Consider the following 18,786-nt stretch of genomic DNA (forward strand, 5'->3'; position numbering starts at 1 on the left):
GATGGGCTGGGAAGAAAGGCCTGGTGATCTACTTTTGAAACTCAACCAATGAAAACACTACAGAGCACAATCATCCAATCTGCAGCTGATCATGGGGATGGCGCAAGACCAGGCAGCATTTCATTCCATTGTGCAGCTAACAGCAACGGTGCCATTAGGAACTAAATCTGCGTTCATTTTCCTTCCTGAAGTTTCTACTAAGACCCTTGGCCTCCATTTTGAGGAGAGAGAACTAGGAGGCCTTTGACATGTTACAGAGTTGAAAGAGAAGTTCCAAATATTACACGCTAGCTAACCCACATCCCAGCATAACACTTATGCAACAGAAAAAATACTTACACTTTGCCCAGGGGCTATGCCAGGAGCTACAGGCCAGAGATTGGCTCTTGTTTTAGAACATGGGCATCCCAGGTGGGCCTAAGATGACTGACCTCTGGGGGCATCGCATACCTTCTAGTGGGCCATTCAGAGTCCTTGGCAGTGTATGAAATGCAACTAGACCCAAGAAGAAAGCCTTCAATCCCTCAGGAAACACAAACCACTGATTTCGGTATCCATGAGATGATACAATGCTTGTGTTCTGTTGTTGTTAGGTGCCACTGAGTTGGCTCCAACTCATAGTGAACTTGCGTATAACAGAACAAAACGTTGCCCAGTCCTGCACCATCTTCATGATTGTTGGTATGCTTAAGTCTGTTCTTGTTGTGCTGTGTGTTTTGAGTGCCTTCTAACCTAGGGGCTTATCTTCTAGCACTATATTGGACAGTGTTCTGTTGTGATCCATAGAGTTTTCATCAGCTGATTTTTGGAAACAGGCCTTTTTTTCTAGTCCATCTTAGTCTGTAAGCTCCCCTGAAACCTGTCCACCATGGGTGACCCTGCTGGTATTTGAAGTACCGGTGGTAGGTATAGCGTCCAACATCGTAGCAACACGCGAGCCACCACAGTAGGACAAACTGACAGATGAGCAGTGAGCTTATGCTCTAGGGAAGACTGAAAAGGAGCTGCATCCTGTCTCCTGGCTCCCCTATCTAGGAGTAGGTGGTGGGTTGAACATGAGGAGAAAGGTAATATTGGATGAGAGTTGAGGACTGGTAGGTGAGAGCAGTGTCTGAGTACCTCTCAGCTAAGAACGGGGATGTGGAATGGTGGGGTTCTGAAGTAGAGAAGATGTGATATTTCCACATAGGAGCACTTAGAAATCCTCCACTCTTTTGGGGGCCCACGTGATAAGGTAGATGTGAACAGAATGGTTGCTCACTGAATAACTGGCTGCTGCCTGCAGTATGTCTACCAGTAACCAGACCTCATTCCTTCCCCAGCATTCTGTGTCTGTGAAGGAGTGACACTCATCCCTCGGGTGGGCTCAAACAGTTTGTTTAGGTGGAGAGTATTGCTGGATGGCCTTCTGCTTTCCCCAATCTCTAATACCACCCCGTCAATGCCTATCACGTGAGTAAGAGTCCAGCCAAGGGTAAGAGACATGCATGCTATTTGAACAGAGTTTATAGCCAAGTGCTTAACCCTGTGTGCCACCCAGGGACTCCTTTATAGTTAGAATACTAGTTATTTATTGCTGTGTAACAATATCACCACAAACTTAGTGGCTTAAAACAATATACATTCATTATCTCACAGCTTCTGTGGGCCAGGGGTCTGAGCATGGCTTAGCTGGGTCCTTTGCCACAAGGCTGTAATCAAGGTATTGGCCACGCCTGCAGTCTCATCTGAGGCTTACCTGGGAGAGGATCAGCTTCCAAACTCATGTGTTAGAATATAGTTCTTTATGGTCTGTTGGACTGAGGACTTCATTTTCCTGTTGGCTGTTGACTGGAGGCCATCCTTGATTCCTTGCCACATGGGCTTTCCTGATATAGTGACTTGCCTCCTCAAAGGCAGCAAGGGAGAGAGTTTTCTAGCAAGACAGGTGTTACAATCTTAGGTAATGCAATCATGTGCATCCCTTCACCTTTGCCATATTCTGTTGGTTAGAAGTTAAAAGTCCCACCTGCACTCAAGGGAGTGAATACCATGACTTATTCATGATACCATGAATACCAGGAGGATCAAGGGAATGAACTTAGAGTGTCTGCCACAGTTAGCAATATCTAAAAATCTATAATCATGGCCATAATTATAAGTAAACATACCTGTCATTGCATGCAGTACTGTGCTGAAGCACATGGGGGAAAAGGGTGGAAGGATTGAGTTACTACTCAGGAATGGCCCTCCTGGTAAGGTGGAACCTGCCTCCCTTGCTACCCTGGTGGGCACAACCTCAAGTTGTACAAGAGAAGGCATCTATCCACATCTGTATGTTCTTCTAGGAGGGGGCATGACTGGGTAGGGAACCAGCTGCTGTCTTTACTTCCTCCTGGAGGGTCGATACAGAGTCCAGTTGATGGACTGCCAAGAAAACAAGTTTCCTTCTTTTTTATGGAACTTTAGGTGTTATTTGTGCATATCCTGATAGGAGATAGGTGTGTTTTAGGTAAAACGGGGTTAATTACATCTCCTGTCTATTGTCTCCTACGTTCCTTATTCATTACGAAGGGCTTCCCTGTTATCATTTTCTTCTGCTGTCTGTTGGGCCTCTGCAGAAGTATTTTCTGCTCATTTCCTCTTGCTCATATATTTTAATTTTATTATGCTTTAGGTGAAAGTTTACAGTGCAAATTAGTTTCTCATTCAAAAATTTATACACAAATTGTGACATTGTTTGCAATCCCCATGTTATGTCAGCACTCTCCCCCTTTCTCTTTCCACCCTGGGTTCCCTGTGTCCATTTGTCCAGTTTCCCTGTCCCTTCCTGCCTTCTCGTCTTTGCTTTTGGGCAGGTGTTGCCCATTTGGTCTCGTATACTTGATTGAACTAAGATGTTCCTCACATGTGCTATTATTTGTTTTGTAGGCCTGTCTAATCTTTGGCTGAAAGGTGGATTTCGGGAGTGGCTTCAGTTCTGAGTTAGCAGGCTGTCTGGGGCCGTAGTCTCAGGAGTTCCTCCAGTCTGTCAGACCAGGAAATCTGGTCTTTTTTTATGAATTTGAATTATGCTTTACATTTTTCTCCCACTCTGTTCAGGACCCTCTGTTGTGATCCCTGTCAGAACAGTAGGTGGTGGTAGCCAGGCACCCTACTTCTTCTGGGCTCAGGCTGGCAGAGGCTGTGGTTCACATGATCCATTAGTCCTTTGGACTAATATTTTCCTTGTGTCTTTGGTTTTCTTCATTTTCTTTTGCTCCAAATGATGGGACCAATAGATGTATCTTAGATGGCCACTCGCAAGCTTTTAATACCCCAGATACTACTCACCAAAGTAGGATGTCAAATATTTTCTTTAAGAACTATGTTATGACAATTGACCTAGTTGTCCCCCCAGACCATGGTGCCCAGCCCTCAGCCCCAGTAACTAAGTCCCACAAGGTATTTGGTTGGTGGTGGGAGCTGGGCACCATCTAGTTCTTCTGAGCTTGGGCAGGTGGGGGCTGTGGTTCATGTGGTTCGTTAGTCCTTTAGACTAATATTTTCCTTTTGTCTTTGTTTTTTTTTCATTCTCCTTTGCTTAGCTTTTAATTTTTATATTTAGAGTTAAACTTACTCTCACTTCTCTGTTCCATACAGCAAATATGCATACACAACAACTTGCAACTACATACTTTGTCCTTCAGACACAATTCCCAGGCTTGCATCTTGGACCATCTGCTGGGTGTCTCTGGTTGGCCATCTTAGTTGTATCTTCCAGAAGCAGACTCTGAGAAAAGGATTTGACTATAAGTAATTTATGTGGGAGATGATTCCAGGAATTAGCAATAGGGAAGTGAGGAAATGAGATATGGAAGAAAAGGAAGCTAAGAAACTTGTTGAGGAGGTTACTGCTGTGGGCAACTGGGGTTTGTTCCTGTGGGGAACTGTGGGAGACTTGAGAGAACGCAGCTTAGAGGTGTTGCTCCTTCTCCCACCCCCAGGGCAATGGAGCTGGGATTTTTATCTACCAACCATTAGTGATTAGTAGAGGACTGCCTCTAGGGGGCGTTAACTCCCTGCCTTAGTTCCCTAGTGCTGATGTACCAGAAATAAGAGAGTGCTGGCCTTAAGTAACAGAAATATACTTTCTCATAGTTCTGGAGTCCAAATTAGGGTCTTGGTTATGCCAATTCCTTCCTTGTAGGCAGTTCCTGGCATTCCTTGGTTCCTTGGCTTGTAGAGGATCCTCACATGGCATCTGTCTTCCCCAGTATGAGCTCACCTGTCTGTCTGTCTGTGCTGGTCTTTATATAACTCATAAATGATTAGGTTTAGGATCCACCCTACATTGGCATGACCTCAACTGATTGATGGATTATGTTACATTAAATTACATCAGATTACATCCATAGGGGGTAGAATTCCGACGTATATCTTGGGGAGACACAATTCAATCCATAGCACTCCCCCAACATTTCCGGCATGTTCCATTTTGTCCAAGTGGGCTGCAGCAGGCAGAGATTACCTCAGGGGAAGAGTGGTAGTGCTTGCATTTGAAAGTCATTGGGTTGGCATGTGTCATGGATTGAATTGTGTCCCCCCAAAGTTATGTTGACGTTCCTAACCCCTGTACCTGTGAGTGTGACCCTGTTTGGAAATAGGGTTTTTTTTTTTTTGTTATATTAATGAGGTTATAGCAGAGTAGAATGGATCCTAACCCTAATCACTTCTGAGAGGTGTCTTATAAAAGGAGAGGAACAGACACAGGGGGAAGAGGGATACCATGTGAGCACTCGTCTACATGCAAAGGAATGCCAAGGATTTTCGGCAGACACCAGAAACTAGGAGAGAGACCTGCAGATGGAATCAACATGCATGAGACCCTGATTTGGACTTTTAGCCTCCGGAACTGTAAGAAAATAAATTCCTGTTCTCTGAAGCCACCCACTTGTGGTATTTTTTTTGTTATGGCAGTACTTACTGAGACGGTATGCATGAGAGAGCCAAGACCATGTGAATGGAGCACCAGTCACATCTGCTTAGCTCTCTCTCAGTTTGTCCCCTGGAAAGAACATGGATGAACTCATCAACTCGTTCCCCTTTATTTCCCTGTGGTTCTTCCTCTGAACACTCCTGTCCTTCAGACATCACTGCTCCTCAGTCACTTAGGCTTGGGTTGCCTAGTTTATTCTCATTTTTCTGATGAGGAAGCTGAGGCTGAGAAGTGATTTAACCAATGTCACATGGCTGGTTAGTGACAAGGTCTTTCTACTATACTGCATAGCAGGGTGCTCAGAGATGGAAAGAGGCTAAAGCAGCTGCCCTTACGAAAGCTCCGGCTTCAGCAGTCAGATGACCTAGCCTGAGGCAGGAAGGGCCACGTTCCAGTTGCCTTTCTCTCTGGGCTTCCTGTTTCTGAACTTCCCGGTCCCCCCCAGCTACAGTTGTGCAATGCCTCTCTGTAGCTATGTAGATTAATAATTTTCCTGATCTCTGCCCTACTATCAATTCTAATGAGTTCCAGAGCCTTAGACAAGGCATGTGCCCTCTCTAGAACTGATTTTTCTCATTCGATGATTTGTGAGTTCCCTTTAATTTATAACAATATGAGACAGAGGAATTACTTCTTACAGTGGGCTGGATACAAAGGTGAAACTTGGTCTTATTTATTTCTAATATTGACTGTGGTTTGGATAACCTTCATACATCAAGCAGAATATATTGTAGGCCTTTTCAAAGTATCCATGGCATGTTCTTTGTCTTCTTGTGCAAAGACTTAAAAGTGTGACAGGAATAGCTAGAGTGATGTGGCCAGCCAGGACCGATAATGGTAAAGGCTGTGAAACATTGTGTTCTAGAGATAGCATCTCCAGGAATGAGGCACAAGCAACATTCTTCTGTTCTTGCATGTGTTCCTGCAGGTTGTCAGCAATCTCTTGGCCACATCTTTTCTTAAGGCAAGATAAGATATTCAGTTCTACCCAAGAGTGAGTATCAAATTATCAGGGAGTGTAAGGAATACATAGTGGTAGAGATGTTATTTCTAGTGAGCAGAGAGTGGAAACACATTTGGAGGTCTATCATGATGTTTCTTTTCCTACCTCAGTCTAGTGATCTCATTGGGTTGAATTCTCCGTGGTTTGGCTTCAAACTTTTTTCCTTTCCATCTTCATCTTTCCAGTTTGCTGCCCCATTTTATGGTCTGCATCTTCTCTCCTCCCTGGTTCTTGCCCCTTTTCATCTCCTTGACTCCTTCTTTTCTCCCACGTGTTCTATGCCTCTTCTGATCCTTCCTTCTCCGCTTAGATTATAAAACAGATTAGTGCAAGTGGCAATTCAGAGGACAGAATGAAGAGGGACCAATAAATGTCCTCAAGTCAGCCTATGATTTTTTTTTTAAGCCTCTTTATAGTGGTGCAAATGGTTAAGTACTTGCCTGCTAACCAAAAGGTTGGCAGTTCAAACCCATCCAGTGGCTTCAAGGGGGAAAAAGACCTGGTGATCTGCTTCCATAAAGATCACAGCCAAAAAAACCCTATGGGGCAGTTCTACTCTGTCACATGGGGTCTCTAGAAGTGGAAAACAATGGCACCTAACAACAACATGCTCTTGCCAAATATCTAATAGTACACTGAAGAAAAGCTTTGTAGAGCAGACACGGAAACTGAGGCGCCAAGTGAGTTAAAGTCTCAGTCTGGGTAGTGTGGCAAGTAATGAAAAGAACAAACTTCAGGTCATCTGATTTCTACTATAATCTTTGACTCAGTGAGGCAACGCATCCCTATAGGCAGGGGTTGGTAGGCTACGACCCATGGGCCAAACCCTGGACTCCATTTATTTTTGCAATTGAAGTTTCATTGGAACGCAGACACGCCCGTTGTTTATGCATTATCTATGGTTGCTTTCATGTTACCATGGCAAAGATCACATTGGCTGCATGCACAGCCTAAAATATCTACTTTTTGGCCCTTTACAGAAAAAGTTCTCAGATTCTAAAGTGTAATGAAAGCCTTGAATTTCATGGGCTTGATAATTCTCATAACTAACTCTAGAAATATAATGTTGTTGTTGTTGTTAGGTGCCGTCGAGTCAGTTCTGACTCATAGCGACCCTATGCACAACAGAACGAAACATTGCCCGGTCCTGCGCCATCCTTACAATCGTTGTTAGAAATATAATGCAAAGCTTAATTGAAGCTTCAGAGGCTTCCAAGAAACTCCAGTGGTTTTCTTTTCCATCGTCATTCCTGCCCTGGAAGTGGAAAGTTATTACAACCTCTTCTCCTTCTCAGTTCAGATAAAAGCAGTAAAAATGCCTTGCATTATTGACATTGCTGCGTTGTAAGGTTGCATAGATTCTGCATGGTGTGTGTGCTCCAAGGAAAGACGTTCAGAAGGGAAGCTGTCATTTGTGATCTCAGAAGTGATGACACTCAGCCTTGTACAGTCTGAGTGAGGGACAAAGATATTAGGCAGGGCCAGCAGACATAATTCCTAAGATCCAGTACAAGAGGCAAATGCTGGACCCTTGTTAAAAAACTGTTGAGATCTTCAAGATGGCAACAGCAGAATGCTAAATCAAGTGCATAGTCCTGTGAGCGTGGGGTTCTATGCAATAGCAAAGGTCATATGCTGTGAAACCAGCCTGTTCCTAGGACTTTGGAGCTCAAAGGGACATTAAACTGGAAATTCATTGCCGTCAAGTGGATTCTGACTCATAGCAACCCTATTGGCAGAGTAGAACTGCCCCACAGAGTTTCCAAGGAGTGGCTGGTGAATTTGAACTGCCGACCTTTTGGTTAGTAGCCATAGCTCTCAACCACTGCACCACCGGGGCTCCCAAAGGGACATTAGAAGATATGTATTTATTGATTGTGACAGTTGCACTTTGGAAACTAGCTATGGCACACTTCTCAGCTGACTGCCTGGAGTGAGAGCGCGGCAGAAGTTGGCAACCCTGGAGAAGGCCCTACCAGGAGAGCATGCTTCCTTGACTTGGCAAGTGTTTCTGGATGGCGTACTTTCTGGATCCAAAGAGCATATTTGAATCCACAAACCACTCAGCTCCAGCTTGCTCACCAGCTCTTCCCAGTACCTGGAAGTTATTTTTAGGCAAAGTATGGGGAAGAGGTTTGACTTGTAATTATCATATCTGAGGATTGGGTTTCACACAAAATGCTTCAAGAAATGATACAACGCAACACAAACGTATTAATAGGGCCTATTTGTTTTATTCTTGTTGCCTTGCCATTGAGCATTTCTGTTCTTAGTCTTTTTCTCTTCTTCTCAATTTCCTTTCCTGACTGAGTCTTCTCCCACCTTCACAATTCTTACTTGTGTCCATTCCCAAGCCTCTCACTGCTACGTAGATTTCCTTTTTCCTCGTCTGCTGACAACCTCTTTGGTTCTCCATGATGATGAGTTCGTGTTGTCACCAGCTTCTCTTCTGTCTTTTCCAGACTCCTTTCTGCTTTTACTCGTTTGCTCTGCTCTGCTGCTCCTCCTGGTTTCTAGACCTTGAATATAGGGATTGACTTGCTCCCTTAGCTCCCCACCCGAGGACCTTTATGTCCCCCGAAATTGACCACATACTGCACCTCATCCTTAATCAAGGCTTCTTCCTTTCCTCTTCCTCTTGTTTCCTTGACCTCCTTTTTAGTGTTTCACCTTCTTTATATCAGGGAGGAAGTAACCAGCCAGTCTGAATGCCTCAGCGCCTTTATTTTTTATCTTAGGACCACATTCTAGTTGAACTCACACTCCCACCTTCTTAGAGCCTTGTTTTGTTTAAATGTCCAATTGTCATGGACTGAATTATGTCCCCCCAAAAATGTGTGTATCAATTTGGTTAGGCCGTGATTCCCGGTATTGTGTGGTTATCCTCCATTTTGTGATTGTAATTAAATGTTGAGAGGATTAGGGTGGGATTGTAACACTACCCTTACTCAGGTCACCTCCCTGATCCAAGGTAAAGGGAGTTTCCGTGGGGCGTGGCCTGCATCACCAGAGATAAAAGGAAAGGGAAGCAAGCAGAGAGCTGGGGACCTCATACCACCAAGAAAGCAGCGGCAGGAGCAGAGCACGTCCTTTGGACCCAGTGTCCCTGAGCCTGAGAAGCTCCTCGACCAGGGGAAGACTGAGGCCAAGGACCTTCTTCTAGTGCCAACAGAGACTGAAAGCCTTCCCCTGGAGCTGATGCCTTGAATTTGGACTTTTAACCTACTTTACTGTGAGGAAATAAATTTGTTAAAGCCATTTGCTTGTGGTGTTTCTGTTATGGCAGCAGCACTAGATGACTAAGACACCAACCCTTCCACATTGCTGAGAATAAAATCATCCAGTACACTTCCTCTGCCCCTAAATGAAAAAGAATTAACTAAGAATACATATTTAAAATGAATCTCAAAACACTTTTCATTAAGGAAACACATACACACACACACAACTGGAAGCAATTCACATTTTTACTGTTGACTGAGAAAGTGGCTGACTGGGGGAAGGAAGTTCATTCATGATAAACGGCCACACTGGTTACATTTCTTCTGTAGCTATCCCCATTCTTTTCAGCTTCTCTCCTCTACCCAGAAGCAGTTCCTGAACAAATGCTCTCTGCTTCCCCAGAATGCCCCTCTTAACCCTCTGCTCCCTGGAATTTCCTCTTGGCCATACTCTTATCCTGGCTGATTTCCTCTTCTCTAACCATTGCCTTCAGGTACCAGAGAAACTTGATCCTTTCTCTTGCTTGTATTCTTTTCATGACCAATGGGGTATAAGGCTACCCATCAACATTTTCTGCTTCTCAGGTTTGTTGGGAAGCTTCTTTCCCACTGACAGTGCATGCTGCTGCAAGGCAGGGACCTTTATGACTGAAACAGAAAAAAATGGGTGTGTACCGTAAATTAGTGTTTCTACAGAGTGTTGTATCAGTTGTGTGCATTTTTGGTAGGAAAAAAGTAATTTTGAAAAAACTTTGGGGGGACACATGTGTTCTAGTGGTCTCAGGAGGACCCCTGGGGGGTAGAATTAGTGGGACAAGGTATGTCACTCTGGACTCTAAAGGTAGGCTTGAGGGAGGCCGCAAGAAAAAAAAAATCCATAATACCTACAGAAATTCAACAACACTCAATGATTCAGCATGCTTCCATTAATGAAAACACATGATGTCAACAAAAAACTCAAAACAGGAAACAGTTGGGTCTTGAAAGGACTATGTTGTTGTTAGTTGCAGTCAAGTCATTGTGACCTTATATATACCAGAATGAAACGTTGTCTGGGTCCTGTGCTATCTTTATGCTTGCTGGTATGTTTGAGTCCATTATTGTGGCTATTGTGTTAAGCCAGCTCATTGAGGGTTTCCCTCATTTTCACTGATCCTGTACTTTACCAAACATGTCCTTTCTTAGCAATTGGTCTTTCCCGATGTTGCGTCCAAAGTAAGCAAGCTGAAATCTTGCCATCCTGGCTTCTACGGAACATTTTGGTTGTATTTCTTCTAAGACTGATTTGTTCATTCTTCTGGAAATCCACAGAAAGCACCTATAATACCTAGGAAATGTTCTTTGTCTTGTTGTATCAGTTATCTATTGCTGCCTAACAAACTATCCTGAAACTTGGTGTCTTCAGACAGCAACAATTATGTCTCACAAATTTGTGAGTTACCAGGGCATTTTCTCTGTAGGTCACTGAGGTCAAAGTTTCTCTGCCAGTTTCTCTGGGGTCACTCATACAGCTGCATTTGGCTGGAGGGCCATCTGGAGGCTGAACTGCTACTGCCATTGATACTCTTCACCAACTAGAAGAAGTGGGGTTGTCCTTGTTAGTTGCAGGCACTAGATTCTGACTCATGGCAACAATGGGGTAAAAAAACATGTCGTGTAGTCAATTCTAACTCAAGGTGACCCCATAGGACAGAGTAGAACTGCCCTTTAGAGTTTCCGAGGAGCGCCTGGTGGATTTGAACTGCCGACCTTTTGGTTAGCTGCTATAGCACTTAACCACCGCACCACCAGGGTTTCCAACAATAAGGTAGGAGTGAGGAAATCTGGGATAAATTTCTTTAAGGAAATGATCTGACATCAGTTTCTGTTTTACCCTTCCCCTATTCTGCTCTCATATTCAGAAGTATTCTTATAATCAGAATTTTGTCTAGAGCCTGAAAGAAGCGTCTAAGTAGTTTCAAAGGTTTTTGCTCCTGGAAGTTCTAGTTTCTTATTATGTTAAGTTCATTTCAAAACATGGAAATTCTCCTTTCTTTTTATGGGTAGGTATATGATAAGTGCTGTGGTTAAAGTGCTTCACTGCCAACTGAAAGGTTGGATGTTCAAACTCATCTTTGCTCTTCGAGAGAAAGATGTGGCAGTCTGCTTCTATGAAGATTGAAGCCTTGGAAACCCGAAGGGCAGTTCTACTCTGTCCAATAGGGTTGCTATGAGTTGGAATTGACTTGATGACAACGGGTTTGATTTTTTGGTATCTAATGAGTATCACACTTACGCCCTAGAAAGGCAACATGTTCTGGAATCAGAAAAATAGATTTTCAGACCTATTCTTCTTTTTACTAGTAAATTATCTGGTATAAGAAACTTTCCTTCTCTTTAAATTGTGTCGAGTAACATCAGTCTCACAAGGTTGTCTGAAGAATCAAATGAAACAAGGCACGTTTAAAGTGTTTTGTAATAGCAAGGTGAGATACAAATAAGAGCTAAAAAATGGAAAAAAAAAAGATTTTTGACTTACAATTTGGACTGAATGCAAATTTAACTGAGATTATTTTTAATGCACGGAGTGAAGTAGGGAGAACGTTTAAAACAGGCTGTCTGAAGTAAAAGTAAATGGATAGAGTGTGGGGAAAGACAGGAAAAGCCAGGTACATGGTATACATGGCCTACCTGTACAGCTTGGCTGCCAACCAAAAAGTTGGCAGTTCAAGTACACCCAGAGGCACCTTGGAAGAAAGCCCTGCTGATTTGCTTTAAAAAAGAAAAGCAGGAATTGAAAACCCTATGGAGCACAGTTCTACCCAGACACACATAGGGTTGCCATAAGTGGAAATTGGCTTAACCGCAACTGGCTACCTATATTAGAAGGTGTGGTGTGGAGGAGATTGGAAGTTAAACTGTATGGCGGTTTAACCACGAGGTGGTGCTGTAATAGCCAGGGTCAGCTTGGCTGTGACATTAGGTGGCCTCAGGGTGGGCGAATGGGGAATGCATGAACAATTCACCTGTTGCTTAGAATAATAGGGGATACCTATAAACACCAAAAAACCAAGCCCGTTGCCATTGAGTGGATTCCAGCTCATAGCGACCTTATAGGACAGAGTAGAACTGCCTCATAGGGTTTCCAAGCAGCTGCTGATGGATTTGAACTGCTGCCTTTTTGGTTAGCAGCCAAGTTCTTAACCGCTGTGTGACTAGGCATTGGTAATGAGGCAGATGCCTGGATTTTCTTTGTATCCTCAGGGATTACGGCACAATCGCAAAACTGTGCCAATGATCCGAAGTCACTTGACTTCAGTTGCTACAATTCAGGCCTTAGAAATGTGGAAATTGGGCTTGCAAATTTATTTTAATATTTGGCTCAATATACTTTTTGTGCTAGAATATGTCCTTTATTTTCTTTCTAGCCTTTCCATCTCCCACATCCAATCCGTTAACAGATGGGCCACTCCTATCTTTGTGAGGAAGGGATGTTACTTTTATTTCAGCCTTATTAGCGGTCTCCCAGGCACCGTTTTCATCATTACACCCGGACACATAGTGGGTACTGAGCAACTGCTTGTTGAATGACTATGCAACAGCCACCTGGCTGGCTATGTCTGGTAGTGTCATAACCTGGCAATCTACCCTCCTCAGAGGTGCTAGATGATTTTTCTTTAAGATTCACTTTATAGGTAAAAATGAAGATGATCCCTGAGCAAGCCACCCAGATCTCTTACTGCCCCAGATATTATGCCACTTGGATTTACTGCCCCAACATTACGGTGGGTACATGGCTGAAAACATGTGGCATTTTCTAAAGCTGTTATGGGTAGGAGGTACCTAAACGAAAAGCCAGTACCAAGAAGATTTGGGCTGCTGGAAGAGAAAGAATGCTATGATGTTGAGAGCCTTGAGTGTGTTTGTGTGTGCATGTATGTAATAAACAAAGAAGGACAACCCTTTAACATGTCACCACAGAAATGAGGAGTAAGCCTTGCCTACCTCCAGCATAAGTGATCACTCCTGTGGCTTTGGCTGTTTTGCAGAAACAATACTTTTCCACTTGCTTAGAGTCTGCTCCACTGTGACTGCAGAGCTTGTGGGAGCTATTATCCTGGTGCATCAACCATAATGGTTTAGGAAACCCTTATCACCGGTGATAATGAAGGCCTTTGAAGATCTCAAACTCGTTTTTGAGTGCCTGGCTCCATCTCTCTGCACGTTCATGCTGCTTCTACTGTCCGGAGTGCCTCCCCTTCTCTGCCTGGCAAACCCTACCTACTCTTAAAGCACCCGATCCCAATGCCGCTGTCTCCAAAGAGCCTTTTCCAGTCTTGGCCATTAAAGTTAATCTGTGTCTCTTCCTCCCTAGGTTTTGGTTTGTGCCTCTTCTAAAGCATGGATCATGGTTTGCTTGGTCTGATAGTAACTTGTTCTCAGGAAAGGTTTCATCTCTTTCCACGTTTCAGACCCACTAAAGGTAAGGACCATCACTTGTTTGATCTTCTGTTCCCCATGGGGTCTAACAAAGTGCCTTGTGTATAATAGGTTCTCAATAACAATTTGTTGAATTGCCCTTGATTACACTTTATGAATGTTTATAAATGAGAGCTTCTCCCTATGTGGTTTACAAGGAAAATCCTGTTGAGATTAAAAAATAGACAAACAGCAAGAACTTCAGCTGAAGCGTTACTACTTACACAATGAGGTCGTGTCATCTGGGTCTTTGGAAAGCCTCTCAGAATTTCCGTTTCTGAACAACCCTACTGCTCTAGCATCTTGCCCGTATGCTGAAAGTCATCAGAATGGATTTTGATAAAACAGAGTATTTTTAGGCATTCTAATCAGTCCGGCTCTGCCAAATCCTTGGCCTTTGGTATGTGCTGCTGAGTAATGTCAGATGCTCACACAGACACATGCTGACATTTACGAGGCATGAGGTGGGCCCAGCCAAGCTCAGACACAAAGCTCCCTTCTCATTGGTTCACCAGGACTTCCTCAGATGCTTTTATTGTTTGCTACTGGAGGAACTGACAGGCTGCTGGTACCGAACGAGTCTTCATCCACTTACTCACTCCAGGAAATACCATCCGCATACAAGAGGCAGGCACTGCAAAGCTCTGGCTTCATAAGGTTACGTATCCAACTGTGTGTTGGGGGCTGCGGGCCCCTCTGACACTGGCAGTGAGGGAAGCCACACTGAGGACTTTTTGAAAACTGTCTGGTGTCGGATTCGTAGAAATGAAATGGAACAGGGCACCACTCCAAACACGTACTGGACCATCTTAGAAAATTCCAGATCAAAATCCAAGAGGCCTACTGTCTTCTTTGTGAAGAATACTATTGTTTATATAAAACACAATATAAAGAAAGCACTATTTTATTTTTGAACTGTGTAGAAACATATCAGAATATATTTAGTAACCTCTGCCTTTTTAGATGGAGAAGTATCCCAAAAAGGAAACAGCAGGGCACAGCATGTGTGTGTGTGTGTGTGAGTGAAAGGGCAGAATCTCTGTCTAGTCAAGCAAGATGTAGGTTATAGAAAAACATTTTATAAAACTTAGTGGAATAAATTCTATTGTCAAAGTAGTCTTGTTTTAAGACAGGTGATTCTTTTCACATATAATTATCTCTATAAGATGTGTGAGTAGCTACTTCCAGAGATGGAGCTACGGCTGGGCTGAGAATTCAAATCACTTCCTTAAGGAATAATATAGGATTCTTGAGTTGTTGTTGCTGTTAGGTGCCATTGAATCGATTCCAACTCACAGCAACACTATGTACAACAGAACAAAACACTGCCTGGTCCTGTGCCATCCTCATAATTGTTGCTCTGCTTGAGCCCATTGTTTCAGCCTCTGTGTCAATCCATCTCATTGAGAGTCTTCCTCTTTTTTGGTAACCCTCTGCTTTACCAGCCATGATGTCCTTCTCCAGGGACTGGTCCGTCCTGAGAACACCCTCATGAGTTACTGGACACTATTTTCCTTTAGGCACATGATCCTGCCAGTTACACCCTTTCTCGGTGGTGCTGCGAATGTTAACCCTTCCACTCCCATGACATGGAGAGACAGTCTATTGTGGCCAGATACAGGGAAGTACACACTTGTGTGACTGAAGTACTAGGGATTCTGGAAACAGTTAAGCAATGTCCTAGCACTTTTTACCTCTCAGTCCTGAAGAACCATTACGGTTAGTTCTGAAGTCATTGCTGTGGAAATCAGATTGCAGTGGTGCCCACCCAGATGCCATTCACAAGTGGAGAAGGAGGCATCCCTCTGCACACAGGATGGCTATGGATACCTGCCCCACGTGTCCTCGCGTCCTCCACTGCTCACTGCACGATGGTAGTGAGACGGTCTTGGCTGCAGACTTTGCACGGTAGCAACCACAACAACCAGCGGCAGCTGAGCTGATTCCAACTCACCGCAACCGCATACGGGTCAGAGTAGAACTGTGCTCCATAGGGTTTTCAAAGGCTGATATTTTGGAAGTAGCTCACCGGGCCTTTTTGCTGAGATGCCTTTGGGTAGACTCGAACCTCTAACCACTTGGTTAGTAGCCAACTGTGTTAACCATCTGCACCACTCAGGGACAATAATAACAATACCTTATATTTTATAGTGCTTTCTACTTTTCAAGTTTGTCTCACATTCACTATCTTTAGAATAACTCTGGAAGCATTCAGAGCTGACCTTATCCCCTGCCTGCCCCCCCGCCCCCACCATTGGATGATGATATGTTGTGTAGTGGCTTGCTTAGGGACACACGGCCAGTAAAAGATCAAGTTGAGAGTGGCACCCTGTTCCCTTGATGCCTAATCCGGGCTCTTCCTGCTGCATCACACAGTGCTGGGATCCCCACCTTGTGCGGCACTCAGTATCTACAGCTGGGGCGCTCCCGTCTTTCAGTGGAATATTTTCAAGAAAATAATGTAACCACAGGTGTCTAGTTGAAAAGCCTCCATTTAAAAAAAAAAAACTTTGCTGTAGATGCAGGTTTACAGAGCAAATTAAGTTTTCATTAAGCAATTAATACACATATCGTGTTGTGACATTAGTTGTCAACCCTGAGATGGGTCAACACGCTCCCCTTCTTGACCTTGGGTTCCCCATTTCCTTTCATTCAGCTTTCCTGACTCCTGCCTTTTCGTCCTTGACCCCTGCTGCTGTGCCCATTTAATTTCATATACATGGTTGAGCTATGTGTATTATTGTTTGTATTATGGGCCTGTCTAATCTTTGGCTGAAAGGTGAACCTCAGGAGTGACTTCAGTACTGAGTTAAAAGGGTATCTGGGGGCCATACTCTCAGGGTTTCTTCAGTCTCTGTCAGATCAGTAAGTCTAGTCTTTTTGTGAGTTTGAATTTTGTGCTACATTTTTCTCCAGCTCTGTCTGGGACCGTCTATTGTGATCCTGTCAGAGCAGTCAGTGGTGGTATCCAGGAACCATCTAGTTGTACTGGACTCAGTCTGGTGGAGGCTGTGATAGTTGTGGTCCATTAGTCCTTTGGACTGATCTTTCTCTTGTGTCTTTGGTTTTCTTGAAAAACCTCCATTTTGTATGATAGGGAAAGGAAAAGTATATCTATATTGCAAGAATAATAACTTTCAAGACTTGACTTTGGAAGAAGGCTCAAGATTATTGTAAGGCGTATAATAAGGTATGATTAGAACCCAGCCTCACACACTTGAGTTACAACATCTCATGAAGGGCTTTAAGACGCATAGAAAACACAAGTCCCAGTGAGGTGTTACTTATGGAAATCCCAGCTGTTTATTTGATCTTTTCATTACTCTGAAGATGAGTTGATTCACTGTCTGGTTGTTAGGATGGCCCAGAGAACAAGACTGATGATGTTACTACTTTCCAGGTATTTTCTACTTGTACAGCCCTCTCCAAGAATGGACTTTTTTTTTTTTTTTTTTACTTTGGGGCCAACCAGCCTACTTACTGGCAAGCAGTCACTGAGAAAATGTAGATTAGAAACTGGTTTCAAGGTTTAATTGCAATAAGTTAATTTCTGAGATTTCCAAAAACTGAGTGGGAACCAGTCATTTCATAAACAAGACGACAGAGTCATCCAATTGCTTTCGGACTTAGAAAGAGTTTTATTTTCTGTTAAATTTATTATTTTCCAATTTACTGTCTGTGAACTGAAGTTTTCTATTTTTTGTTTTTAACAAAATTTTTGCTTTTGGTCGTTCTGAACAAAACATGTTACATTAGTTGCTGGTGAGTCAGTCCTGACTCATGGCACACTTCTGTGTAACAAAACAAAATGTTGCCCGATCCTGCACCATCTTCAGGATCATTAATGTTTCTGAGTTTGTTGTTGTGGCTACTGCATAGTGCCTTCCAACCGAGGGGGCTGAACTTCCAGCACCATGATGGACAATAATTGTGATCGATAAGGTTTCATTGGCTGATACTCGGAAGGAGATCTCCAGGCCTTTCTTCTTAGTCTGTGTTAGTCTGGAAGCTCTGCTGAAACCTGTCCACCATGGGTGACCCTGCTGGTATTTGAAACACCAATGACATAGCTTCCAGCATCACAGCAACACACAAGCCACCACAGTACGGCACACTGACAGACGGATGGTGGGTACAAAATATAGATGTTTAAAAATTGGCTTCTTATTTTTCTGCCCTAAATCTTCATTTGGTAAGGTTTCCTCTGTTGTTAACCAATTTCTGGGTTTCGACACATGATTAAAAAAAAAAAAAATTCAGTCTAGCGCTTCTGGAATAAGTCATGGTGGGGCTTTTAATTGGCACATGTGAACATGTATTAATCTTCCTCCGTGTCAACCATTCTAAGCTCAGCAAAGTCCTTTGAGCAGTAGATATGTTTACAAGCAACACCAGTGTGATAGCTGTGTTCTTTTCCCTATCATTGGAGAAGAATTTAGGAAGCCAGTGGCCCTTAGAAGTATTAAGTAACAAGAGCCTCTGGATTTCCCTGTGTCGTGATAGATAGTGAGCTAACGTATCTTAACACTCTTTGATGTCTAAGCATGGTGAGTTGGAAATGCTGGCTGAAAAGTTGTGTAACTAAATATCTAAGGCTCAGCTGCATTTCTTTTGCCAAAGATCTTAAAAAAAAATTTTTTTTTTTTTTTTGTAAGACAGACAGGACTGTGTTCTAGTCTTGGTTCTGACACCAGGGATCTGTGTGAACTGGGAAACTGACTTACTTTCTCTGGGACTTTGTTTTCCAATCTGTAAATTGGGTTTGGCCTAGATGACATCTGTGGTTATTTCCAATTATTAGTCTATTGCACTGTTATGTACTACATCGATGTTCTACATGATAGGAATGTAATAGATTACCTTTACCTTACAGCTCCTTGGCTACTCACCCAAAGGTTGGTGGTTTGAACCCACCCATCGGCTCTGTGGGAGAAAGACCTGGCGATCTGCTTCCATAAAAGATACAGCCTAGAAAACTCTATGAGGCAATTCTACTTTGTTACATAGGGTTACCTCGTGTTGAAAATCAATTTGACGGCACCTTACGACAACTGCCTTACAGCTAAAGATTCAATATCTCAAGGGAACCTAATTTAATACTTACATAGAGAATTTTTTTTCCCTCTCAAAGCTCTTTCTGTAATAAA

At 43.3% G+C, this 18,786-nt stretch overlaps 1 long non-coding RNA gene across 1 annotated transcript in view; it reads left to right on the forward strand.

Moving 5' to 3' along the window:
• Window positions 1-15,743, forward strand: part of LOC126061288 (uncharacterized) — a 103,476-nt gene extending 87,733 nt beyond the window's left edge. Inside the window, exon 3 of the long non-coding RNA XR_007513744.1 lies at window positions 13,536-15,743. This is a non-coding gene — a long non-coding RNA (uncharacterized LOC126061288). The remainder of the gene's footprint in view (window positions 1-13,535) is intronic.
• The last annotated feature ends 3,043 nt before the right edge of the window (window positions 15,744-18,786 follow it).

Source organism: Elephas maximus, chromosome 18 (genome assembly GCF_024166365.1).
Source record: "Elephas maximus indicus isolate mEleMax1 chromosome 18, mEleMax1 primary haplotype, whole genome shotgun sequence".
NCBI classification, from domain to species: Eukaryota; Metazoa; Chordata; class Mammalia; order Proboscidea; family Elephantidae; genus Elephas; species Elephas maximus.